This window comes from Coffea arabica, chromosome 10c (genome assembly GCF_036785885.1).
Source record: "Coffea arabica cultivar ET-39 chromosome 10c, Coffea Arabica ET-39 HiFi, whole genome shotgun sequence".
Lineage (NCBI taxonomy): Eukaryota > Viridiplantae > Streptophyta > Magnoliopsida > Gentianales > Rubiaceae > Coffea > Coffea arabica.
The window spans coordinates 16095385-16109077 of NC_092329.1; positions in this window are offsets into that span (position 1 = coordinate 16095385).

The window sequence follows — 13693 nt, forward strand, 5'->3', positions numbered from 1 at the left end:
TACCAATTATGCATCAAATACCCTAATTTGCAATACTTCATGAATAGTATGTACATAAACAACAGCATAAATGTATATTACCATTCATAATGTTTTATAAATCACATATTACTCGTACACCAAATCCTATTATTACGCTTATGAATATGATTAATGATTCACATCACTTTACTTTGACTCTAAGACAACGGTATTATCTATGTACAAATACAACTCCATGTACACTAAGTTATACGGACTGTAATATATTGGTCACACGATGTAAGTCTTTTTTAACTGTATGTACATCCACTCTGGTGGTTATATTTAGATTCTAGGTTCCTTAAGTCACTAGACCTTATGTCATTAGTTAATTATATAAGCCTAAGCCAACTCCGCATTTTATACTATTTCTATATTTTGAGGGCCAAACAAGTATTTTCTACTCATTGTAATATATTTCTTATATCATGTAATTTGTTTACAATACTAGGTACACCCATTTATTATTCATAGCTATTTGCCTCTTTTTCTCTGCTTCACCTCATTCAACTCTACACCTCTATTTTATACACACTGCATGGTCCGGAGAAGGGCAAACTAAAATTGTATAATGAGCATGAACCAACTACTAGATGCACAATGGTTCATACCAATTGTAATGTGGTGGCTATAACCTGTAACTTATTTACAACAGGATGTACATTCATTCACTTGTTACATGGGACTTTGTTTCTCTCATCTTTTCCCAATTCCGCTTGATGTTTTACTTCAATACATACCCCTGAGTTTTTGGATAACTACTATCTCATATAGTCCATCACTAAAAAATTGAATGCTCACACGCACACACATACGGTACAAATTCACTATTCTTCACAACCAATATTATGTTTTTAGTGACTCTAATTTCATCCCTAAACCCTAAACCGATGTGTATTGGGTGACAAATGATTGGCCACAGTTGAAGATGATGGTTCAGTCACGTTACCTTGGTATGCTAATACGTTTTATGTTTCACCGAACTCGGAAAGCGCAGCTACTTCTGCTATTAAGTTGCATGACTGAACCAAGTTCGTCAGATGATGAATTTCCTCTGTTTGCTTCTACCTTCACTTTGCTTCCTGTTTGCTGCTAATAGTTTGCTTCAGTTTACTTCATAATACTTTGCTTCACGACCTTCAGATTGCTTCATAATAGTTTGCTTTATGACCTTCACTTTCAACCAAGTTTGCTTCAGTTTCCTCACTCTTTGATTCCTCTGTTAGCAAACAGTTCAATCGTGCAACCACTCTCCAATCATTTGCTTCCTTGGTTCAGTCGTTTGCTTTCTTGGTTCAGTCGTTTGCTTTCTTAGTTCAGTCGTTTGCTTCAGCTATTAGGGACTCGGAAAGCACCCATTTTGGTCGGTTTTGTTTTGTGCGGCTATTTCAAATTTTCAACTTTCAAAATTTCAATTCTGCCGTTTGCTCCATCTGTTACCGTTTGGACTAGTGCAATTTTTTTTTGGAGCACCCATCATTTTTTAGCCTTTCTGACGTGGTTATTTCTAGTCCTCACGGTTGTGTTTGTGAGGGGACCATTCAGGGACGGTCATTCCCCGTATCCCTAAATTGCTTTGGTCATTCTCCAACATGGTAGTCACCAGTGAGTTGATTCACTCAATCAGGCCACCGAGGCATGTAACATTCACCGCACCAGCAAAGAGTGAACTTGCACCACTAGATTATAAAATACAAACAAACGTCAAATGGTTACACAGTCAAACAAATCACATAGATCAAATGCGCCAAAAACGTAAATAGTAAACATATACACCACTAAAAGTGAATACAAGCAAACAAGCAAATGTCACCCAACCAAGAAATCTCATAGACCACGGTTTGGATCCATTAGTTTTTCAAAAACTAATTTTTCAAATACTATAAAAATTTTTAAAAAGTACTCTAAAATGTATTCTAAAAAGTTGTCTAAAATTTTTTTAATATTTAAAAAATATTCTAAAATATATTTTAAAAACTCTACTACTCTTAAATATTTCAAAATATTTTCTAAAAATATCTCAAAATATACTTTAAAAACTCTCTGTTACAGTAAAATTTTTTAAAAACACCATAAAAAATAGCTAATCCTATCTTTTTTTTAAATAAAAAAATGTTTGGATGGGTTCAGCTCCTGTCTAGTTATCTGCATCAGGCCAATAACATTCCAAAGGTAGATTTTGATGCCCAAACCATCTCCAAATCCCAAAGCACCATTGTATTAGATGGAATGAGACCAATGAAAAATCTAGGATCCCTCAAACGACTAGTTTCCATGTCCAACGCCTCATTATCTAATGATTATGATGCACGTCCCTTTGCTAGCTTGCGTCTCAATTTACATTGCTAATGCTAGGTGGGTATTGTTTATTGATTTTCTGTGCCCTTTTCCTTATATCTTCTCCTTATTTGTAATGACACATTTATGAAACATCTCATTCATTAAGATTTTTCTGCTTTTGGAGTTTGGTGCAAATTATAGGGAAGCATCATTTTTTTTTTGGGTAGAAAATATTTTCTAGTAATGAAAAGTACTGCCTGCAAAGGTTGTGCAACATATCCTTGCCGGTAATGAGGACTTGTTTACATTTGTCATTTATCACACTTGAGTGGAATTTCTTAAACATTTCTCACTTTGATTTTGACTTTTGCAATCATGGTGATGGTATATTTAGGTCATATTAATGCGTTAAAAATGTAGTTTTGAGCATTTTTAATTATTAAGCAACCAAAAAATGTACTACATAACATACACACACACATGAATTTACAATTCATTCATCTAAAGCATTTGAGTTCTACATTTCGCAAAATATTGAGTCAAACGTTGAAAATTACTCTGCTTCGTTTGACAAGCAATTAATAGCCATATGTTATGAACATGTGAACTTCCATATACCTGCTTTGACCAAAATCGAACAAAAAGGGCAAAAAAGAAGTGTCTAAGATCTTTTGCTAATTTTCATTGAATTGTCATCGAAACTACTCCATTGTCAATAACCAGCTGATTTGTCAATCTCAGGCAACTGTACCTCCAGGTGCTCAGAAAGAAGACAGTACTAATGATTTTATTTTATTTTTTACGTGTTGCTGTTAGTGCATGTGTCATAATTAAACATCCTTTACTTAAAGAGTTCTGATTAGTTATCATAAACAATAAAAATTCAGATTTTTCCAACAATAAATGGTTGGATGGTGGTCCCAAAAAATTCATGAAAGGAAATGTCTGCATATTCTGTATTTAATGGAAGAATTGGAAATATGGTTCACTACATTTGTATATCATTCTTTGGGTACCTTACACAAAACTTATGCATTTTGGTCCCAAGTTATGGATTGTATAATATTTTGTCCCAAATTTCTTCCTGACCACATTTTTTCTTTTTATTTCTGAATAGCTAAGGCGGTCATATCACATTCATTTGCAAAAATAGAGAAGAAAAAAATACACCACTTTTCCTTTGAAATAAAATTAAAAAGAAAGTGTAAGGCGTCTCTAAATAACATGATCCTTGCAACTTCGATTTCACTAACTTTTCAAAAGGTGCATTTGAAGAACACATGCTCATCTTATTCATATATAGCTCTAGGTGTGCATTTTCATGTAAAACTTTAGCAGGTAATGGGAATTGATATCTTTTTTTTTTTTTTTTATGTTTAGCTATGCTGGGGATCAAAATACATTTTTTTTTATTTTTTTTAACTGTGCTGGGGATTAAAATATATCATTTAATTATGAGGGGCTAAAACCGGTCATTTAAAATTTCGAGGGATCTAAAACGTGTAATTTACAATTTTGAGGAATCATTTATGTAATTATTTCAATAAGAAAGCTATATTTCTTTGGAAAATCACATTCGCGTTGACACCATAATGCACATTGATTTTCTACTTTAAAATAGAAGTCAAAGAATTTTATACCAAAAAAAAAACTTCCATAAGTGAAAGCAATATATATTCTATATAGGGTAAAGAAGAATTAAGAAAAAGGTTAAGTACCACTTGTTAGGGTGGTTATCTAAATTTAACCTTTAATGAAAATTATCACCTATTAAACCTAAAATCTATATAGCGACTATTAAGAAATAAATTAACAGTAAAAATAACGGAAGCGTATCTGAATCCATATCAATAAACTGATTTATGAATCTCCAAAGATATTGGGGTGGCCTTCTAGGTCAACACGTATTTACCAATCTTTTGAGAGAACCCTTTAGTTTCTCTCTGATATCTTTTCTGACGATGGGATATCACGGAAGAATTATTTTGTGATATTAGGAAATACGACAACTAGAATAATACCTGTGACCTGGGGATCATAACCCTATTTATAGGTAACATTCCTGTTATCTTTTGGAACCCTATTTCAACCCATCATAGAAATAGGAGCCCATAAATCTCTACACATTAAAGGCCCACACGCTATTAGATACATTAAACCCAAACTATATTTGATCACTTTAGTTGGGTTTAACCTTAATTGATAGCTTACAATACATAATTATTCACATATAAGTCCAATGTTGATTAAGGATCCAACAATCTCCCATTTGGACTATATGCGTAACCTTATAATTATGTTTCGCAATTAACCGTATAAGCTCAACTTTACTGTCATTATCATAATGTATCTGCAGCCAATTCGGTCCATCAATCATACCAACATAGGATCAAAGCGGCCTTTGTTACACTTTCATAACTCGACCCATTAATGGTTACATATATCGATACAATTGAATGACATGAATCATGGTGTGGATGTGTAGTATGAAAATTTCATGTAATGTGATTAAAACATGCCTATTTTCAACTGGTTCACCTTAAACTTTCATGAGATCAAACCATACCAAAGTCAGAATGTAGATAAATCTAAACTTTATTTATACATAAATATCCTTAAATCCTTAATAATTGAAAATGTCCTAAGAGTATTTAAAATAACAAACTCCCACTAAAACTGTACATCATTTAACACGACACCCATATGAGCAGTATGCTCATGAAATATTTTAGGTGGCAATCCCTTGGTAAGCGGATCCACAACCATGAAGTTTGTTCCGATATACTCTATTGATAACTGTCCACTCTATACTTTTTCTTTAACAGCCAGGAACTTGATATCTATATGTTTAGATTTCGTCGAACTCCTGTTATTGTTGGAATATAAGACTGCTGACTTATTGTCACAAAATAATTTGAATGGTCTTTCAATACTATCCACCACACGTAATCCTGTGACGAAATTTCGCATCCAAATTTCTTGATTGGATGCCTCATAACAAGTTATAAACTCTGCAGCCATAGTGGAAGATGCTATGAGGGACTGTTTAGCACTCTTTCAGGATATGGCACTTCCAGCCAACAAGTACACATAGCCTAACGTTGATTTCATAGTATCTTGGCATCCAGTATAATCGGAATCAGTATACCCAATGATCTCTATCTCATCTGACTTACAATACGTGAGCATGTAGTCTTTTATTTTCTGTAGATATCGTAAGACCCGTTTGGTTGCTTTCCAATGATCTAATTCAAGATTACTCAAATATCTATCCAACATCTCAGTAATGTACGCAATATCCGAACACGTACATACTTGAATATACGTTAGACTCCCTATTGCTGAGGCATAAGGAATCTTTTGCATATCTCTTTTCTTAAAAACATTCTTAAAACACTGCTCAAGACTAAATTTGTCTCCTTTAGCCACAGGAGTGTCACTTTGTTTTGCAATTTTGCATGCCATATCTTTTAAAAAACTTTTCGATAAAGCTCTTTTGTGATAGTGCTAAAATACCCCGAGAGCGATCACGGTGTATCTGTATGCCTAACACAAAAGATGTATCACCAAAATCTTTCATCTCAAAATTTTTAGTTAAAAATTTCTTGGTTTCATGCAATAGACTAATAACGTTGTTGGCAAGCAAAATATCATCAACGTACAATACCAGAAAAATATACTTGCTCCATAGAACTTATGGTATATACAATCATCCACTAAATTTATCTCAAAACCAAATGAGATGATCACTTGATGAAATTTGAAATACCATTGTCGAGATACTTGTTTGAACCCATAGATGAATTTTTTAAATTTGTAAACCATATTTTTTGGATCTCCTGATACAAAATTTTCTGGTTGCACCATATAAATTGTCTCATCAATGTTACCATTGAGAAACGCTGTCTTTACATCCATCTGATGTAACTCAAGATCGAAATGTGCCATTAATACCATTATAATTCTAAAAGAGTTCTTTATAGAGACTGGAGAGAAAGTTTCTTTATAGTCGATACCTTCTTTTTGTGTAAATTTTTGAACGATAAAACGAGTTTTGTATCTTTCTACATTACCTTTCGAATCCCTTTTAATTTTAAATATCCATTTACAATCAATGAATTTCGCACCTTCTGACAATGGGACAAGATCCCAAACATCATTGTCGTTCATGGATTTAATCTCCTCATTCATGGCATCGATCCACTTTTGAGAATTTGAACTTTCCATGACTTGACTGAAGTTGATTGGATCATCTTCCATAAATCCAGAATCATCCTCATGTTTTTGGAGAAAAACAATGTAATCATCTGGCACTGCACTTCTCCTTTCTCTAGTGGATCTTCTTAATGGCACTGGTTTTTGAAGAGAAAGAGTTTGTTCTTCTATAACAGTTTACTTTTCGACATTGTCTTGATTTGTCATGTCATAATCAAGTTCAAAAATAGGGTTCTGAGCAAGAGCAATGACACCTGTGGGAATATTAATAGATTCCTCTTTAAAGACAATGTCTCTTACTGTATTTTCTCTGCCAAACTCGACATTCTCAAAGAACCGAGCATTTCCTATCTCAAAAATTAAATTAGCTGTACGATCATAAAACTTGTAACCTCTGGATCTTTTAGAGTATCCAATAAAGTAATAACTAATCGTTCTTGAGGCCAATTTCATTTCATTAGGGCTATAAGGCCTTATCTCAGTTGGACATCCCCAAGTATGTAGATGCTTTAAACTGGATTTTTTTCCAATCCAAAGTTTATAAGGGATTTTGATAGTTATTTTAGTTGGAACTCTGTTAAAATATATGCTGCAGTCTTAAGTCCTTCTCTCTAGAGTGACTCTGGTAAGGTTGAATGACATATCATACTCCTTATCATGTTTTTAAGCATTGTATTTCGTCTTTCAACTATACCGTTCATAGTGGATGAACCCGGCATAGTGTACTGTGGGACGATATCGCATTCCTCTAGATATATAGCAAATGATTTTGGATGTTTGAAGATGTGAAAAATGGTTCACAAATATCCGTATGTATAAGTTCTAAGACGTCTGAAGACCGATTGGTTTCAAATCTCCTTTTATTGGTTTATTTTTCCTTTATACAGTTAATGCAATTATTAAAATCTGTAAAATTTAAAGGGTCGAGAATTTCACTTGACACAAGTCTTTCCATTCTCCGTTTGGAGATATGTCCCAATTTTTTGTGCCATAATGCGGCTGAATTCTCATTGGTTAATTTTCTCTTTACTCCTCTAGTACTCAGATGCAGAGATTCATTAAATGAGCAAATTGTATCAATTAAATATAGATTATCGTAGTGCATTAAAGAACTAGAACCAACCAATTTTGAATCATAAAACAATTCAAAATTTTCATTTTCAAATGAACAAGAATAACCAAATTTGTCCAAAACAGAAATAGAAATTAAATTTCGTCGAAAAAATTGTATAACAAATGTCTCATTGAGATCCAAATAAAATTCGATCTTTAACAATAATCTAAAAACTCCAATTGTCTCAACTTGAACTGTTTTGTCATCGCCCACGTAGATATATCTTTCATTATCATTAGATTTTTGGCAATTAAGCCAACCCTGCATAGACACATTGATATGAGTTGTTGTACCAGATCTAACCACCATGTATGTTTAGGTACCGAAATTAAATTAATCTCAGAACAAACCAAATTAAGAAGTATACCTTTCTTAGCACGCCAAGTGTGATAGTTGATGTCATGCTTCTTTTGATGCCCTTCAGTTCCACAGAAGAAACAACTATTCTTTCCCTGATCATTTGATTTCTTTGTTGTTTCTTTTGTAGCACTGTACCTACAACTCTTTTTTCTGTGTTTCTTTTAAGTTCTTTACTTTTATTATTAGTGGTTGACACCAGATGGACACTTTCTGTCTGCTCTTATTTCAACCTTTTCTCTTCCTCTACACAGTGTGAGATGAGTTCATTTAGAGATCAAATCTCCTTTTGACAGTTATAACTCACTTTAAATTGGCTAAACTATGTAGGAAGAGATATTAAAATCAAATGCACCAGTAACTCTTCAGATAGTTTCAACTTAAGTGTATTTAATTTTGAAACAAGATGAGACATCTCCATGATGTACTCTCTGATATTGTTTTTACCACTATATTTCATTAAAATTAAACGTGTCAAGAACGTACTAATTTCAGTCTTTTCGTTCTTGACAAATTTTTTTTCAATGTCCTGAAAGACCTCTTTAGCGGTTACAGTCGTTTCTGACATTGTTCCCCTGAATGCTTTTGAAACGGTCTTTTTAATGATTATCAGATACAAACGATTTGATCTCTCCCACCTCTCATTATTTCTCTTTTCATCAGAGGTACTCTGATCTGTAAGAGGTGGGGGAGAATCAATCTTTAATGCAAGGTCGAGATCCATTACTCTAAGTACTATCAAGAGATTTTCTTTCCAGGACTTGAAATTTGTGCCATTCACATAGGAATATTATTGATGTTGGAAGTAATATTTGTAAGATCATTCGTAATTGAACAAAAAACATAAAATAATTAAAACTATACCCATATAAACCAAAATAATAATAAATTCAAATAAAGGTATCCCCATCTCAAGATACCGATATTCCATTAATATTTCATTTTTGGACAAAAATATTAACTTCTGAATGATATCTTGGTGCAGTAATAAATACTGATAATAATAACATGTCGAAAATAAATTTTTCTTTGGACCAATTTATAAATCACATGTAAAATCCAAATAATTATCACGTATTTATTACCACAAGTGCACATGAAATTTTATTAAATATTGACATTCCTTTGGATCGATCAATATTCATAAAATTACAAGTACCCAACTAGTTATATTTTAAAATAAATTAATTTTCATAATAGAGGTCACTTTGGTGGCATATTATTTCAATTAATTTATTCTAAAATATATATATATTCATACCAATATTCAAAATTAAAATTATACAAATTAAACCAAAAATTTTGATTAAAGTCAACTTTGATCAACTCTGATCAAAACTTGGTCAAACTTGGTCAATCTAGTTAAATCTGATCAAACCAATCAATTGGATCAAGACTTATTGGACTAAAAGTCCATATCCATAATTTGATCCAAATTTATCACACAAGCCCAAAATTTTCTTGAAATCTATAATGTCTTATAAAACTATATATTTAGTGGGCTAAACATATGAACTTTAGTAAGGGTTAATGTCTTATTTATCTTTATTAGGGTTCACTCAAATTAGAGGAATCCTAATTTCCTGAACATAAATACATGCATATTTATAAACAATGAAACAAGCCAAAGAGTCCAATTATAAACAAATTGAGTTACAATGGATCATATTGAATATCAATCTGGTTAATAAACAACGAATTGGTCAACTAAACATCACAACAAATAACCAAAGTTTGGTTAGTGGGACTTGACCAAAGCCAAAGAGAAGCAAAAGAAACTATTTTGGCTTTCGGCTTTTAGCATAGTAAGACATTGGCCCACTACAAAGTCATGTTCTTGCATATTTCAGCTTTCTGTTTCGGCTTTCTATTTGAGATAAGAAAAGGACAACTACTTCACAATTAATTAAGATCCCGAAATACGTGCCAACTGGTGATAGTATGCTAAGTCAAATTCTCCACATAATACCACACAACCAAGATTTGGTTATCATGGAACCTGAAGTTATCAGAGGTATTATATCAATTATAAACAGACAATTCATCACGGATGCTATCATGTCGTGACTTGGCCAGACCCACGGAACCAAAAATAAAAACATTAACAAATAGAAACTTTACCGACATCATAAACAACTAAAGTACTGGAATCTATGTGCTGCTTCGATTCATGTTTGAATACAAATTAAAAATAAAGCATATATCCACAATTGAATTCAAAAGGCACATATATGTGTATATATATATTAACATAAATTATTAAGTTCCAATTATTCTTTAATAATCAACCATAAAGGGCTGTGATACCACTGGTTAGAGTGGTTATCTAAATTTAACCTTTGGTAAAAACCATCACCTATTAAACCCAAAATCTATATGGCAATTATTAAGAAATAAATTAACAGTAAAAATAGCGGAAGCATACTTGAATCCATATCGATAAACTGATATATGAATCTCCAAAGATATTGGGGTGGCCTTCCAGGTCAACAAGTATTTACCAATCTTTTGAGAGAACCCTTTAGTTTCTCTTTGGTATCTTTTCTAACGATGGGATATCAGGGAAGAATTATTTTGTGAAATACGACAACTAGAATGATACCTATGACCTGAGGACCATAACCCTATTTATAGGTAACATTCCTGTTATCTTTTGGAACCCTATTTCAACCCATCATAGAAATAGGAGCCCATAAGTTTCTACACATTAAAGGCCCACACCCTATTAGATACATTAATCCCAAACTATATTTGATCATTTTAATTGGGTTTAACCTTAATTGACAGCTTGCAATACATAATTATTCACATATAAGTCCAATGTTGGATTAAGGATCCAATACCACTGATTTAACTTTCAACAAATAAACACTGTATTCTTTACATGTTGGTCAAGGGACATAGACCTAATCTATCACATGGATTTCTTGAAGAATATACGCAACAAGTATGTCTTCATCATCAATGACTTATGAGGCACAAATTCGTGATAAAGAAAAGAGACAGTGACAGAAGAGAATGGGTCAGAAAACCTAAAAAGGGCAAAATTCTGATTTCATCTTGTGTTAAGGCACAAACTATTAGCACCCCAAAGACGAATAAGATTCAACATGTGCATGATAGGTTGATTGTAGTACACTAGATTAAATTGAAAAGGTTAAGATTTAGAATGTTCCGACTGACAATGAGGATAGCAAAATGAAAAAAAAAATTAAAGTATTCAGCAAGAGGGTATCTTTAAAGTACTCCTTTTTATGTTGATGTACATGCAATATTACTTACTACAAATATTTCCCAATATTCAAACTTCCAAAGTGAGTAGTGCATTTGGGATATAAATGAATTTAAACAAATTCAATGCCCCTATGTTGAAAATTGTTTGACTATTTTAACGAGTTTGAAATTTTATTTAAGATTGACTTGTTTAGCTCTCGAGTCGAACGCGAGTAATTTAAACCTTTTACATATAAATTTCACTCATTTGCTAATTGAGTTGAGTGCAAATCGAACTTAAAAATTTATCAAATACAAATTGTTGTTCAAGTTTGATTTGATTAGTTAGTAAACCAAATTCGAATGAATTATAGGCAAGTGAACTCAATTTGAATATTGAATAACTTGATTTGTCTTTCAACCCTATGTTTCAAGACATGTCCTTGACAATAGGGTCAATTCCTGCTTCATCATGTTAAACTAAACAAGAAAATCATCCACTTAAATGGGTTAGTACTCGAGGCATGGATTGGAACACTGTCCTTAAAAACAATTTTACCCCAAAGCAGAGGGGTTCATTGGACATCAATACAAATATCTATCAACTATAATTGTATCTTAATATAACTGAATTATCTAAGTAACCTCCCAGCATCATGCTATTTTTTTTGTCCTTATCCGAAAATTATAGGATTTTTCAATCCTCTAAAATAGACAGTTTATGCAATTTTTTGAAGGCATTAGTACGTGATGCTTGTGTTGCTTCTGTAAATTTCAAAATGACAGTCACAGTGATACTAATATGATCCAACCTTCATTATTCTAAACTTTATGCACCCAAAGAAAAAAGTTATATTTGGAAAACCCTGGAGCAAATCACAATGGATTGGGCAAGTGCTAGCTTTATAAAATACTGTAAGGAGTCATAAAGACATGCACAGAAAAAATTTTAAAATTTTTTATTTATTTAGCAGATCGACTTTTGATTAAATCCATGAGACATAGAGTTTGTTCAAGACGGTTATCTTAGCCCATAAAGATATTCTTGAACTAGTGGAGGTCTAACGCAGAGGATGATGGTAAAGTGATCCATATAGCCGCACACATGTCCGGCTTCTAATAGTGATTCACATGAACCTCCTTAATTAGAACATCCTACGTCAAATTAGCTTGAGTTAGATTAGTACTACCTATTACCAAAACACTTTACACAAATTGTTTGAGAAAAATCCTAAATTACACTTTGAGAAACTTGCTCCAATGAGAGAAGTAAAAGATGCAATTTTTTCTTATTTTCTTGGACAAATTTTGGATATTTTTCTCTCAAGATTTTCTCAAAAAGGTAATTTGTGTATCGATTAGTTTTACAAGCAAAACCTTAGCGAGTATTTATAGACAAATAAGTTGTACATCTCCTTATAGAAACCTGAACCCAATTTCAATAGAATTCAACTTCCTTATTCTAATATAACACTTGTATTTGAAAAACTTAAACTTATTTGCATTATAAGTCCCTCAAGTTTAATTTGTATCACAAATTAAACTTCTATAAGTTATAAAAACTTAGCTATCAAGTCTCTACTTGAAATTCATTTAATATAATTAAAGAAGTTCTTAATGTATGTGATCTATTAGATTCATAGATACATTGACAATAAGAATGAGCTATAATTCTTAATAAATAAGAACTAGATAAATTGAAACTTCTTTTAATTTATCATTGATTCCACTTATCAATCAACTTGTTCTTGTAGATCAAGATTGACATCTAGCAATGCATCATGACTACCCAAATAATGAGAAAAATCAAATGGATGACTTTATCTTTCAGTGAATGTTTGTCATGTAATTAATAATCATCTTACCACACTTATCTCGCATTAATCTTGGAATAAGTTGTGCCAATTCTATTATGTGATTAATGCTCATTTTTTGTACCAAAATATAACTCCAATAAAGAAGTACTTCAAAATTATTTCTAAAACTCTTTCACTTAGGACTTAGAATTCTGAGTTATACTTCTATAAGAGGTCAAAAATAAGATAACTCATTTTCTATAAGAGGCGGTAATTATCTTTCCATACTTCAAGTATATACCAATATGTCAATGATGTGAGCATTCCCTGTTTACGAGACCAATCATATAGCAAATAAATTGTAATTATCCATACTTAAGATATTATGATAACCTTGAGTCTAAGAATCACATGCATAAATGACACTTAAACATTAATCCTTTGGCACTTAAAGATTATCTCTTTGCGGATCAATTTAGTGAATTTGATCATCCTATCAAGCATCCATAGATTAGTTTAGGTGTTTTACATACTATAGTAGATGAAATCTACTACTTCTCATATAGAAGAGGCATAGTATATGCTAGTCTGATCGTGTTAACAGTGCCCTATCTTGTTACTTTGATTAGAGATATTTAAAAAACAAATTTTATCAATAATCAAATGAATCTCACAATCATAACTTATATGATTTCAT